This window comes from Melozone crissalis, unplaced genomic scaffold (assembly GCF_028551555.1).
Source record: "Melozone crissalis strain CALT ecotype California unplaced genomic scaffold, PUWL_Pcris_2 ptg000066l_1, whole genome shotgun sequence".
Classification (NCBI taxonomy): domain Eukaryota; kingdom Metazoa; phylum Chordata; class Aves; order Passeriformes; family Passerellidae; genus Melozone; species Melozone crissalis.
Genome location: NW_026535844.1, coordinates 8,543,516 through 8,554,173, shown reverse-complemented (window position 1 = coordinate 8,554,173; position 10,658 = coordinate 8,543,516).

Sequence of the window (10,658 nt, the reverse complement as noted above, 5' to 3'; positions counted from 1 at the left end):
TCCTGAAGGGCTGCAGAGAGAGAAACAGAGGCACAGTCAGAGGCTGGATCTGCGGGGAGCTGGGCAGAGCCTCCAGCCTCGTCCATGCCACGCAGCTGCTGGCACGGCCTGGAGGAAGCAGGAGCCAAGAAGGACGAGCTGGCAGAGGCTGGCCAGGAATGCCCCGCAGGCCCCTGCAAGGTGTCTGCGCTGTGGCCCCGCTGCCCTTGGGGCGTGCAGGGAGCGGAGCCATCGGCGGGCGGGCCAGGGAACGCAGCTGCCAGCGGCAGCCCCCGCCGAGAGCCCGCGGGCCTCACTCACCGCTGCAGATGATGCGGAACTGCGGCTGCTGCCCTGTCAGGTAGCGCCCGGCCATCCCTGGGGAGCACAGAGCGTGTCCTGCCTTCAGAGCCACAGCTGCCGCCCACGGGCGCTGCCAGCCCTGAGGCCACACGCCCTGCTGGCCTGGCAGGGCTCAGCCCGGGCCCCTGGCGCATGCTGCCGCCCCAGGGCACGGCTGCCAGAGGGCGGCAGCAGCAATGCCCAGGCCAGCGGGGGCTGCCCATGCCCGCGCCCGGATCCTGCTGCCGGCACAGCGGGCGGGGCCGGGGCCGAGCTGCGGCAATGGGGCGGGCCAGGGAGGGAGCTGGGCTTGGCGCTCACCCATGAACCTGACGGCCGCCTCTCGCAGGGGCTCCTGTGCGCTCCGCAGGTAGGGCAGGGCCAGGCGCAGGTGCTCGGCCGCTCGGCTCCTGTCCTCTGCCAGCTGCAGAGAGCGGCAGGGCACGGAGGGAAAGGGTTGATGCGGGCCCTGCCCCTGGGCCGGGCGCTCCCTGTGGCCGGCGCTGCTCCCCCTGCCCACAGAGCCCCGAGGCCCGGCCAGCAGCCGCAGGCGCTGGGCTCGGCACGGGGCACAGGGCCCGGCGAGCCGCGGTGCCGCCCCGCAGCAGAGCCCAGCTGGCTCGGGGCTCCGTCGGCACCGGCCTTGGGGCCACAGGAGCCTGGAGCAGAGCCCGCACGGCCCAGGGAAGGGAGCGACGTGTGGGGCACAGGCCGGTGCCCCTGCGTGCAGCACTGGGCAGGGGCCACAGCTGCCAGCCCCACAGACTGGGCGCCGTGGGCAGGCGGCTGCTCCGGGGATTGGGCTGGGCATTCCAGGCTGTCCTTACCACGCGCTCAGCAAATCTCCATATTTGATCCATCTGCAGCAGCTGCTTGAGATCCTTCCTCTTCAGGAAGCTCACTGCAGAAAGCAGCGTTTCCCGAGAGGCCTGCAGAGCAGCAGAGACCCTGAGGTGGCACCGCAGCCCAGGGCACAGGAGCCACATCTCTGTGCCAGGGCCGGGAGGAGGCTGGAGCCCGTCAGGTGCCAGGGGGTGGGGAGACAGCTGAGTCCCCTTCCATGGGGACACCCAGGAGGCCTCACCTGTGCCACACACGGGTTCTCATCGTGGCAGTGGAAGAAGAGTGGGAGCAGGCTCTGGCTCACAGGCTTCTTCAGGGGCTTTTCTCCCTTTGCCACTACAAAGGCGATCATGTCTTGGAAGAGGCGAATGGAGAGCAGCTGCACAAGGCTGTTGTCCTGTTGGAAAGGAAGCCAAAGCCCTCCACATCCGCTGCTCCAGGCCCCCCTGTGCCCCGGCCCAAGGCAGCACCCAAGTGCCCGTGGCTGGGGGCACAGAGCCTCACATTGTCAAAGAGGTGCCAGAGCGCCTCAGCCAGCTGCAGGGCGATGGGGCTGGCTATTGCCAGGTCTTCCTGCAGCATCAGGAGGATGAGCACAATGAGGGTCTTCTCCACGATGTCTTCATCCCTATCCCACAGTAGCTTCACAAGGCATTCGGTCAGGCTGTACATGCTTGGATCCTGTGTGCAAAACAAGGCTGGGTAACCCCACGCTGCTGCTGCTGCTGCTGCTGCAGGGCTCAGAGGCCAAAGGCCTGTCCCAAAGCACTCGGGTAGCTGAACAGCGAGCCTGGAGAGCTGGGAGCAGCTGCCACAGCTGCCAAAGCCCAGCTAAGCCCAAGGGGCTGCTTGGCCCAGCCCCACGCTGCCAGCACAGCTTCAGCTGCTGCCTCCTTCTCACCATCGAGGTGAGCACCACGAGGCCTCGGAGCGCCACGCGACGCATCTCCCTGGACTGGCTCTGCAGGTGCCTCGTCAGGATCTCCAGGACTTGTTCAGCGCATTCGCTCAAGTCCAGGCAATCCAGGAGCTGCAAGGCACAGAGCAGGCACAGAGGTACCAGCTGGCAGGAGCTCAGAAGTGCACAGGGCCGAGCCAAGGCAGCAGCACAGGGCACAGGCAGCGTCCCAGGCAGCTGCGGCTACGAGAGGGCAGAGGGCTGGGAGGCAGCTCAGCCAGGCAGCGCTGGCCACGGGGCTCACCTCCACCAGGAAGGCCAGGGCGGGCAGTTCCCAGTCTGAAATGCCTTCGCTGAGCAGCTCAAAGAGGCAGGATGCCATGCCGCAGCACCAGATGATGGAGACACGGCGCATCTCCCTGGCAGGGAGAAAAAGGCACCATTGCTCCTGGGCCGGGCGGGCAAACCTCTCCCAGGGCTGACTGGCAGAGCTCTGCTCTGCTTCCGAGCTCCCCGGGGGCGCTTTGGGAGGTGGCTGTTCCCGGGCACCCTCCTCTGCCGGCCTTGTCCAGTCTGCTCATCCCTCCCTTGGTGACAAGGCCCCGCCGCCCATGACCACGGGGACTGTGTGGGGCGTTGCGGGCACAAAGGAGAGGGGCGGTGGGGAGAACGAGGTCTCACCTGGCCAGCAGACCCACTGCACAGTGGTGGGTGTCGGCACGGAGCAGCGTGTCCCAGGCACGCTTGCGTTCCATGGACAGCGCTATGTGCTCGTGGCGCGTTTGGCAGAGCAGGGTCTTCAGGGTCTGCAGCGCAAAGCTGTGTGCAGAGCAAAGGCCAGGTCACGCTGGGAGCCCCGGCTCCTGCCCTGGGGCATGGGAGGGATGGGGAGACTGGGAGGACTGGCACGGAGCACCTGTTGGGGTTGGCAGAGAGGCCGTGTTGCTCCTGGCATCCCTGCCAGAAGGTCTCCACCTCTTCTGGCATCTCCTGTGTGCTGATGTAAGCTTGGAAGAGCAGATGCAGAAAGAGACTGGGGAAATACTCCAGCACGACAGGCGAGCGCCAGGCCAGATTGAAGATTTTCCACAGTGCCACGGTTGCCTGCAAGAAATAAAACAGCCAGAGACAACGCTCAGTGGCCAAGACATCCACGTGGCAGGGCCCGAGCGTGCGAGGGAGAGGTCGAGGGAGACACGGGGGGAGCAGCCGGCCTGGTGCCCCTGAACCCTGCCCCTAAGGCAGAATTCAGCCCAGTGCCTGAGGCAGGGAGATGCAGCTGGGGGGAGCACAGAGAGCTGGCTGCTGGAGAGGCGGCCTGGGGGCTGGCAAAGGCCGGCACCAAAAACTCACAGCCAGGGCAAAGACTCCTGCGTCGTCCCCATCGGAGGTGCACACGCTGTGCACTGGCCAGGCGCTCAGCACATGGAGGAGCAGCTGCAGCGCCGGCTCCGCAGTCCTGCTCGAGGACATGATGGTTCCCCACATGGTGGCGGCAGCTCTGTGGGGTCAGAGCTCTGTGTCAGGGTGGGCTCGGCCACAGCGCCGTGGCCTGGGCAGCTGCAGGGCCCCGCGCTGGCCCTCAGCCCTGCCTCTGCCCACTGCCCCTGGCCAGCAGCGGCCAGCCAGCCCACGTGGGTACAGGCCCGGAGGGGCAGGGAGGGAGCGTGGCACCAGGCTCAGGAGCTGACATGGCAGCACTGGAAAACAGAGGAGCCAGAGGATCCTGGAACTGCCCGCCTGTCTGGCAGCCAGCAGGGACAGGTTCTACAGGGTGACGGGCTGGTGAAGCCTAAGCCCTCAAGGCACGTGGGGCTGCCCTACCTGTCACACGATGGGGCCCAGCGCAAGAGGGTGATCAGCACGTCACAGGGGTGTTCCTGGGCCAGCTCCAGAAGGGCCTTGTCCAGCCTGTGCCCAGCAGACTCATTGGCCGTGAGCCACTGGTGGATGTACCTCACCATGGCGGGCACCTGCAGAGGGCACGGGGAGACTCGCAGAGCTGCCAGAGCAGCAACTTCCCCTGAGAAGTGCTTCCCTTCCAACCGCATTGGGCCGGGTCTCAGAGGCCGAGGGAGCCCGGCAGACCCGGTTCGAGTTGCCACACCACTGCTGGGGCCATCGAGCCCTTGCCCCAGGCTTCTTACTTGTGTTGGATTGGAGACACCCTTCTCCACAAGCAAATCCAGCATGGCAGCACCGGTCTCGGCATCGAGGAACGGAAGGTTGGCCAAGACGCCCGTGCCCACACCGGCGGTCTCTTCCTGCCAAGGGCACGTGATGAATTCACAGAGGGTCTGCAGGAGAAGGGCAGCAAGAGAGGGCGAATCCATGGGGCGCTCCAAGCCTGGTGCTTGGCTGAGCAGTGCCAGGAGGCCCAGCCCAGGTGGGGATGGCCGCAGGTACCTGCGCCATTCTGCCCAAGCGGCCACGGGCGGCTTCCTGTTCTTGTGTCCCATCCTTGGCTGCATCTGGCAAAGAGCGAGCGCAGCCAGAGCTGAGGGGCTGCGGGAGAGGCCAGAGCACACAGCCCAGCCCTGCGCTCCCCAGGCAGGGAGAGCCTCGGGATGCCCCGGGGGATGGAGCGCGGCTGCCAGGTGCTCCAGCCCAGCTTCTGTCCTATCCATGGATATGTCCACAGGGATGGGATGGGATGGGATGGGGCCAAGCTGGCTACAGGTACCAGCCCTGCGGCCCAGCTCTGACACTCACGCTCCTGCAGCAGCTGGAACTGCTCCAGTTCTTCAGGCTGCTGTGCTGAGGTAGCTCCAGCCTCTTCCTCCTCCAGCCAGGCCAGCTTGGGCACGCTGGGGCCTCTCTGCTCCATGTCACTCTTTGCAGTTAGGAGCGCTTGCTGAAGCAGAGAGGCCTCAGAAGGGCTGAAGATGAGCAAGTGCTGCAGTTGTGCCTTGAAGGCTCCTGCAACAGAGGAGCCTCGGGAAGGCTACAGGACAGGAAGTCCGGCAGTCTGTCCTCGAGGGCAGCAGCAAGAGAGACGTCTCAAGAAGGAAATAGGACTGCAAGTCCCGCAGTCTGTCCTCGAGGGCACCGGCCGCAGGGATGGCAGACGCTTGGGAAATGCTCCACGTCCCCGGTCCCGCAGCCTGGCCTGGAGGTCACCTGCACAGGGAACGCCTCGGAAAAGCTCCGGGTCAGCAAGGAACGAACTGGCTGTGTGGGGGCTCCTCACAGCACTGCTCTGTCCCGTCGCGTGCACCCAGCACTGTGGCGTGGCCGTGGCGCCGCCAGCACCTACGTCACGGCGTGTCACAAAGGGTCACCCTGGCACACTCTGTCCCTTTCCATCCCACGGTGACCACGGTGCACTGTGTCACAGAGAGCCCCAGGACACACCTCTACGTGCCCTGGGGTCACCCTCACCCCACCCAAACTGCCCCAGCTTGAAGGCAAGGCCTTGCCCCAAGTGTTGAAGACACAGCCCAGCAGGAACCTTAGCAAGGTCCCAAACAAGAAGCAGCTGCTCCTCTGCTCTGCCTGCTCGGGGCAGCAGAATGAGCCCCCACGGCTGCCAGCGCAGCAGAGCAGGAAGGGCACCGGGGCCTTCCACAGGCCCTGCCACGGCCCCTTTGGGACCAGTCCCGGTGCTGGGTGGCCGGCACACTCGCAGGGGCGTGACACAGGCACAGGACGTGTGGCCCAGAGCTCCAATGCTGCTCTGTCCCCTGGGCAGCGCTGACAGCAGCAGCAGCTGTGGAAGAGTCCCTGCCAAAGGAGATTTGCCATGCCCAAGGCCTGCCGATGCTGGTGCCTCTCTCCTGCCACAGAGACCTGTGGCCCCGGGGGACATCTCTGCCAGAGGACAGCCAAAGCCAACGTGCCTTGGTGTCTATGTGATCTTTTCTGCAGGTGGCTGTTGGCAGGAGCACTTGGAGCAATTGGTGGCCACACTTGGTATCTGTCAGAAGGCAGAAGCTGTTGTCCCTTCCTGGAATGATTTTTGCTCGGAAGTGATTATCTGCAGCACAAAACCACCATCCACTATTGACATTCACAGAACAATGACATTCTTACAGAGATGCTGTCAAGTTGCCTTGTGTGCTTCTGGCTGTTTTTCTTTCTCTCTGGATGAAAACATCAGCCCAGTGTCTGATGCTGGCCAATGCTGCAGGTGCTGCCCGTCTGGCTGTGGCCAGCAGCTCATGTCCAAACACAAGCGGGTGCCTTCTGGGCAAGGGGATGGACTGGCACGAGCAGCCATTTTCCCTGGTGTCACGGTTTGATGCTGGCACAATGCCACTGCCCCCATGAAAATACATTCTCCCTGGTGTCTGCTGTGAGATGTGACCAGGAATAGAGCGAAGCAGGCTCCAGCTTCGGAATACAAAGAAAAAAATCTTTATTACCTTACAATATATAAAAGAAACACACAGAAAGAATGAAAACCTTCCAAACATTCCTCCTCCCACCAACCAAATTCCCAATACATCACAGTAAGGCAAAACCTTGGACTCACAATTCAGTTGCCACCCCTCCGGTCACCAACTGTCAGTCCATCACCACCCCTCAGATAATCAACTCTCAGTTCATCAAGGAGAGAGGAGTCCCTCTTGTGCCACAGGCTTCCCCAAGAAACACAGTTGAAACCTCTTGCGTTTCCATGTCTCACGTGGCACCGCCCAGAGATCATTTGCCATCGTGACATGTTCCTTCCATGCCCAGTGCTCTCAGCACTGCACATGGACCAGAGCTGCTTCTGGGGTTCCCCTTTTAAGGATGCTTTGCCCAGTTCCAAAAATGAGCACAGCCTCTCACTTTTGGGACACCTGTTATTACAGCGCCCTGAGTGGGTCGCTGCTGGTGAGAGAGAGACGGTGAATCTTGTTTCTAGATCAGAAGGCTGGATTTATTGATATATGCTATATAATACATTATGACTATACTAAATAGAATAAAGAGAGAGATTTGCAGAGCTGCTAGGCTAGCTAAGAATAGATAGAAAGAAATCCACAACAAAGCTGTGGCCAAGGACTCAGTCCCCAGCTTGCACCTTGTGATTGGCCCTTAATTATAAACAAGAAGCATGAGCCAATCAAGGTGCCCTTGTTACATTCCACAGCAGCTGATAATAATTGTTTACCTTGTCTTCTGAGGCCTTTGCCCTCCAGAAGACGCAGAAATCCGAAAGAAAGGATTTCTGTGAAGAAATGTCTGCGACATCTCACCTTTCTAAATTGTATAAAATAAAAGAAAAATGCTGATGTGGAATGAACAGGAAATTCCTTCACCTATAAAATATAGAATACTAGCAAATCACTAAAACAATCCTACAATATAAGAGAATTGCAAGAAACAATGCAAGGAAAATTCAAGTCCAATGCAGCTGAGTTTCAGGAACAGTCCAAGAGCCGAAGAGTTTCCCTTGGAATATCTGAGAGTCCTTTTTGGTCCTGAAAACAAACTTCTGCAAAAGAGTTCCATCAATAGTTATCAAAAAACCATTGACCGTCTTAACACAATTTTCAAACAATTTCAAACAATTTGGATAACTTTGGAATGTCCTTTCTGGCCCTTCAATGCTTCAGAGCTGCTGCCCGCTATTTTTAATCTTTTTTATTTAATTTTAATTTTTTTTTTTTAATTGAAAAACAAAAGAGCAGCAGCCAAGCAGAGCAGTGCCAGAGAAGGAAAAGGCCCTGGGGGCCCTGGCCCATACTGGGCCAGGAACCCCAAAACTGGCTCACAAAGGGGGACCAGGACCGGTAGGAGGAACCAGAATTTCCAGAAACATAAGGAGGCCACGCAGTGGGCCCGGCCCAGGAACTATCTGAGCCCAACGGCCCAGGCCAAACCCATAAAGCAGGCTCTGCATTCCCACAGGCCTGAACCCTGCTGCCAGCACAATGGCAGCACGGATAGTGAGATGCTTCCTTTCCCCAAAACCACTGAGGCATGCCAGCAGCAGGGAAATAGAAGCAGCCCCAAAAATCCTCAACTCGGATCTAGGAACGTTTGTTCCCCACAGCAAGCAAGCCATGATCGCTTCCCGCTGTGCCCCCTGCCTCTGCAATGCAAATGCATCAAGTGTGTCTCCCATCTGCCTCACAGCACCACCCCCACCGGGCTGGGGACCAAAGGCAGAACTTTCGGCAGAACCCACCTGCCCCTCGCCACTAGGGCACAAGAGGGGCGGCAGAGATGGCAGCCCCCATGGGACAGCAACCGACCAAACACTCCCCAACCCGCCGAGAATGCTGATCTTGAACGCAGGTAGGCAGGCTGCCCCCAGAGTCAGCTGGCGGGCAGCCCCCACTCCACAGAAGGAGAGACCGACACCCTCTTCCCCTGTCCTAGCTCCCCCAGCAGGGGCAACCCCGGGACAACCCGAAACACTCGGGCGGGAAATCACGCTGGGTGTCGGTGCAGCCGCGGGCTGCTCTGAGGGTCCCGTGGGTTCAGCGCCGCCTCCAGCACCATCCTGAACAGGGACTGCCCCGGCCCGAGGCAGCGGGGACGCGCGGGAACACGCCGCCGCCGTGTCCTCCAGCCCTGAAAGCGGCGGCAGGCACGGCACGGGGCCGGCGCCGTCCCCCGCCGCTGACTCCGGGGTCCGCTGCGGAGGCGCAGTCGCAGTCTCCGTCGGAGCGCACACAGGCAGCAGCGGAGCCGGGAGAAGCGGCGGAGGAGCATCGCCGCTGCTTAGCAACAGCTCAACCACCGGAAGTGCTGTCTCTTCTGCCTTCTCCGACGCAGGCGCTGACAGGGGCGGGGAGGCCCGTGAAGCCGTGGGCGGGACCGCCTGGAGAGGCGGAGATGGGATCACTCGGAGAGGCGGAGCTGGCAGGGCCGGGGAGGCCTCAGAGACTGGTGCCGCCCCCATGTGTGAAGGAGGTGGAGTCTGAGAGGCCGGCTGTGGCTTGAGCGGCGCCGCCTCCTCCCATCCCCCCGGAGAGAGAGAAGGAGGGGAAGGAGAAAGTTGCCTCTGCGCAGGCTCCAGAGAAAGAGTAAAAAAAACTTCTTTGTACGGCGAAGTTTCAGCCCCCCCCGCCGCGAAGCAGTGGGGGCTGGGAAGCAGAATGTCCTCCCCCACCGGGTCTTCTCCCAGGGACGGTGGAAACGGGGCCTGTCCATAACAGTTAGAGATCCATTGAAAAGATGCTGCTCTGCCTTTCAGAACTGGGAAAAGCTTTATAAATGCTGGGTAGATAGAAGGAAGGACACGTCCCTGGCTCCAGACGAACTGGAAAATGGAGTCCATGCACTCCCAGACAAAGACATCCAAAGTGTACAGGACATCAGTAAAAAACACAAAAAGCTTTGCCCATCGAAAGAACTCATAGAGATCTGTTTTTGACAGAAAGAAACCATCTTCTCTACACCAGTGTTTCCAGAGGGCAATAAGCTTCTCCTCTGAAGGGGAGAATTGAATCTCTTCTGGCAAGGCATGTGTTTGCCATACGAACAGCCAAAAGCTACAAAGGGCTGGTTCATCAGGGATAGAAAAATGAACAGTACCTTCTGAAAGAGTCCAGCTTGCTCTGGCCAGCTCCACAGGTCTGCTGCTCTTTTCTATCATCTTTCCTGAAGGTTTTCCAGAAGAAGGTTCTCTTTGTGGTCAGCCTTGGCTGTGAACTCTGTCCAAATCAGGATCTTCAGTTCTTCAGCTCCTGGCTTGAATCCACTTCTTTGGTCGCTTCAAAGCAACCTTCAAATGCTACACATACAGGATTTTTACCCAGGGCAGCAATTTTGCTCCTCTGGTCTTATCAAATTAATTTCTGCTCTGACACGAGGAGTCACCAGATATTACAGTGCTCTGAGTGGGTCACTGCTGGTGAGAGAGAGAGACGGTGAATCTTGTTTCTAGATCAGAAGGCTGGATTTATTGATATATGCTATATAATACATTATGACTATACTAAATAGAATAAAGAGAGAGATTTGCAGAGCTGCTAGGCTAGCTAAGAATAGATAGAAAGAAATCCACAACAAAGCTGTGGCCAAGGACTCAGTCCCCAGCTTGCACCTTGTGATTGGCCCTTAATTATAAACAAGAAGCATGAGCCAATCAAGGTGTCCCTGTTACATTCCCCAGCAGCTGATAATAATTGTTTACCTTGTCTTCTGAGGCCTTTGCCCTCCAGAAGACGCAGAAATCCGAAAGAAAGGATTTCTGTGAAGAAATGTCTGCGACACACCTATCCCTCCCAAATTCACCCCCTGGGGCCGAGGGGTCTCAAGAACAAAGATCTTCTTCCTCACTGAAGGCAGAGGGCACCACCACCCTCCTCATCCATCTCTGTTCATGCCACTCTTTGACATCACATCACTGCACTCTCTTGGCTCCAAGCCATTGTCTCCCCCTAAATGCAGTCTCTGTGTCACAGGAAAAATGGTTCTGTCCATGGCTATGCAAGAAAAGTCCAGACAAAGGCCACTCCATCGTCTTGTCCCGCCTAGGATTCTTCTCAACTTCTTTTGACATCTTTCACTTGCATGGACTTTCATCACACTTGCCCATTTTCTCCTATTTCATCCCTATCTTCTCATTCAGCTCCAGGAGGATCAGCATTTGTAAGGTTTCCATCATCCAAGAAAAGGGTTAAAATCTCGGGCTCTGCCTGCCCAGAACTCCCAG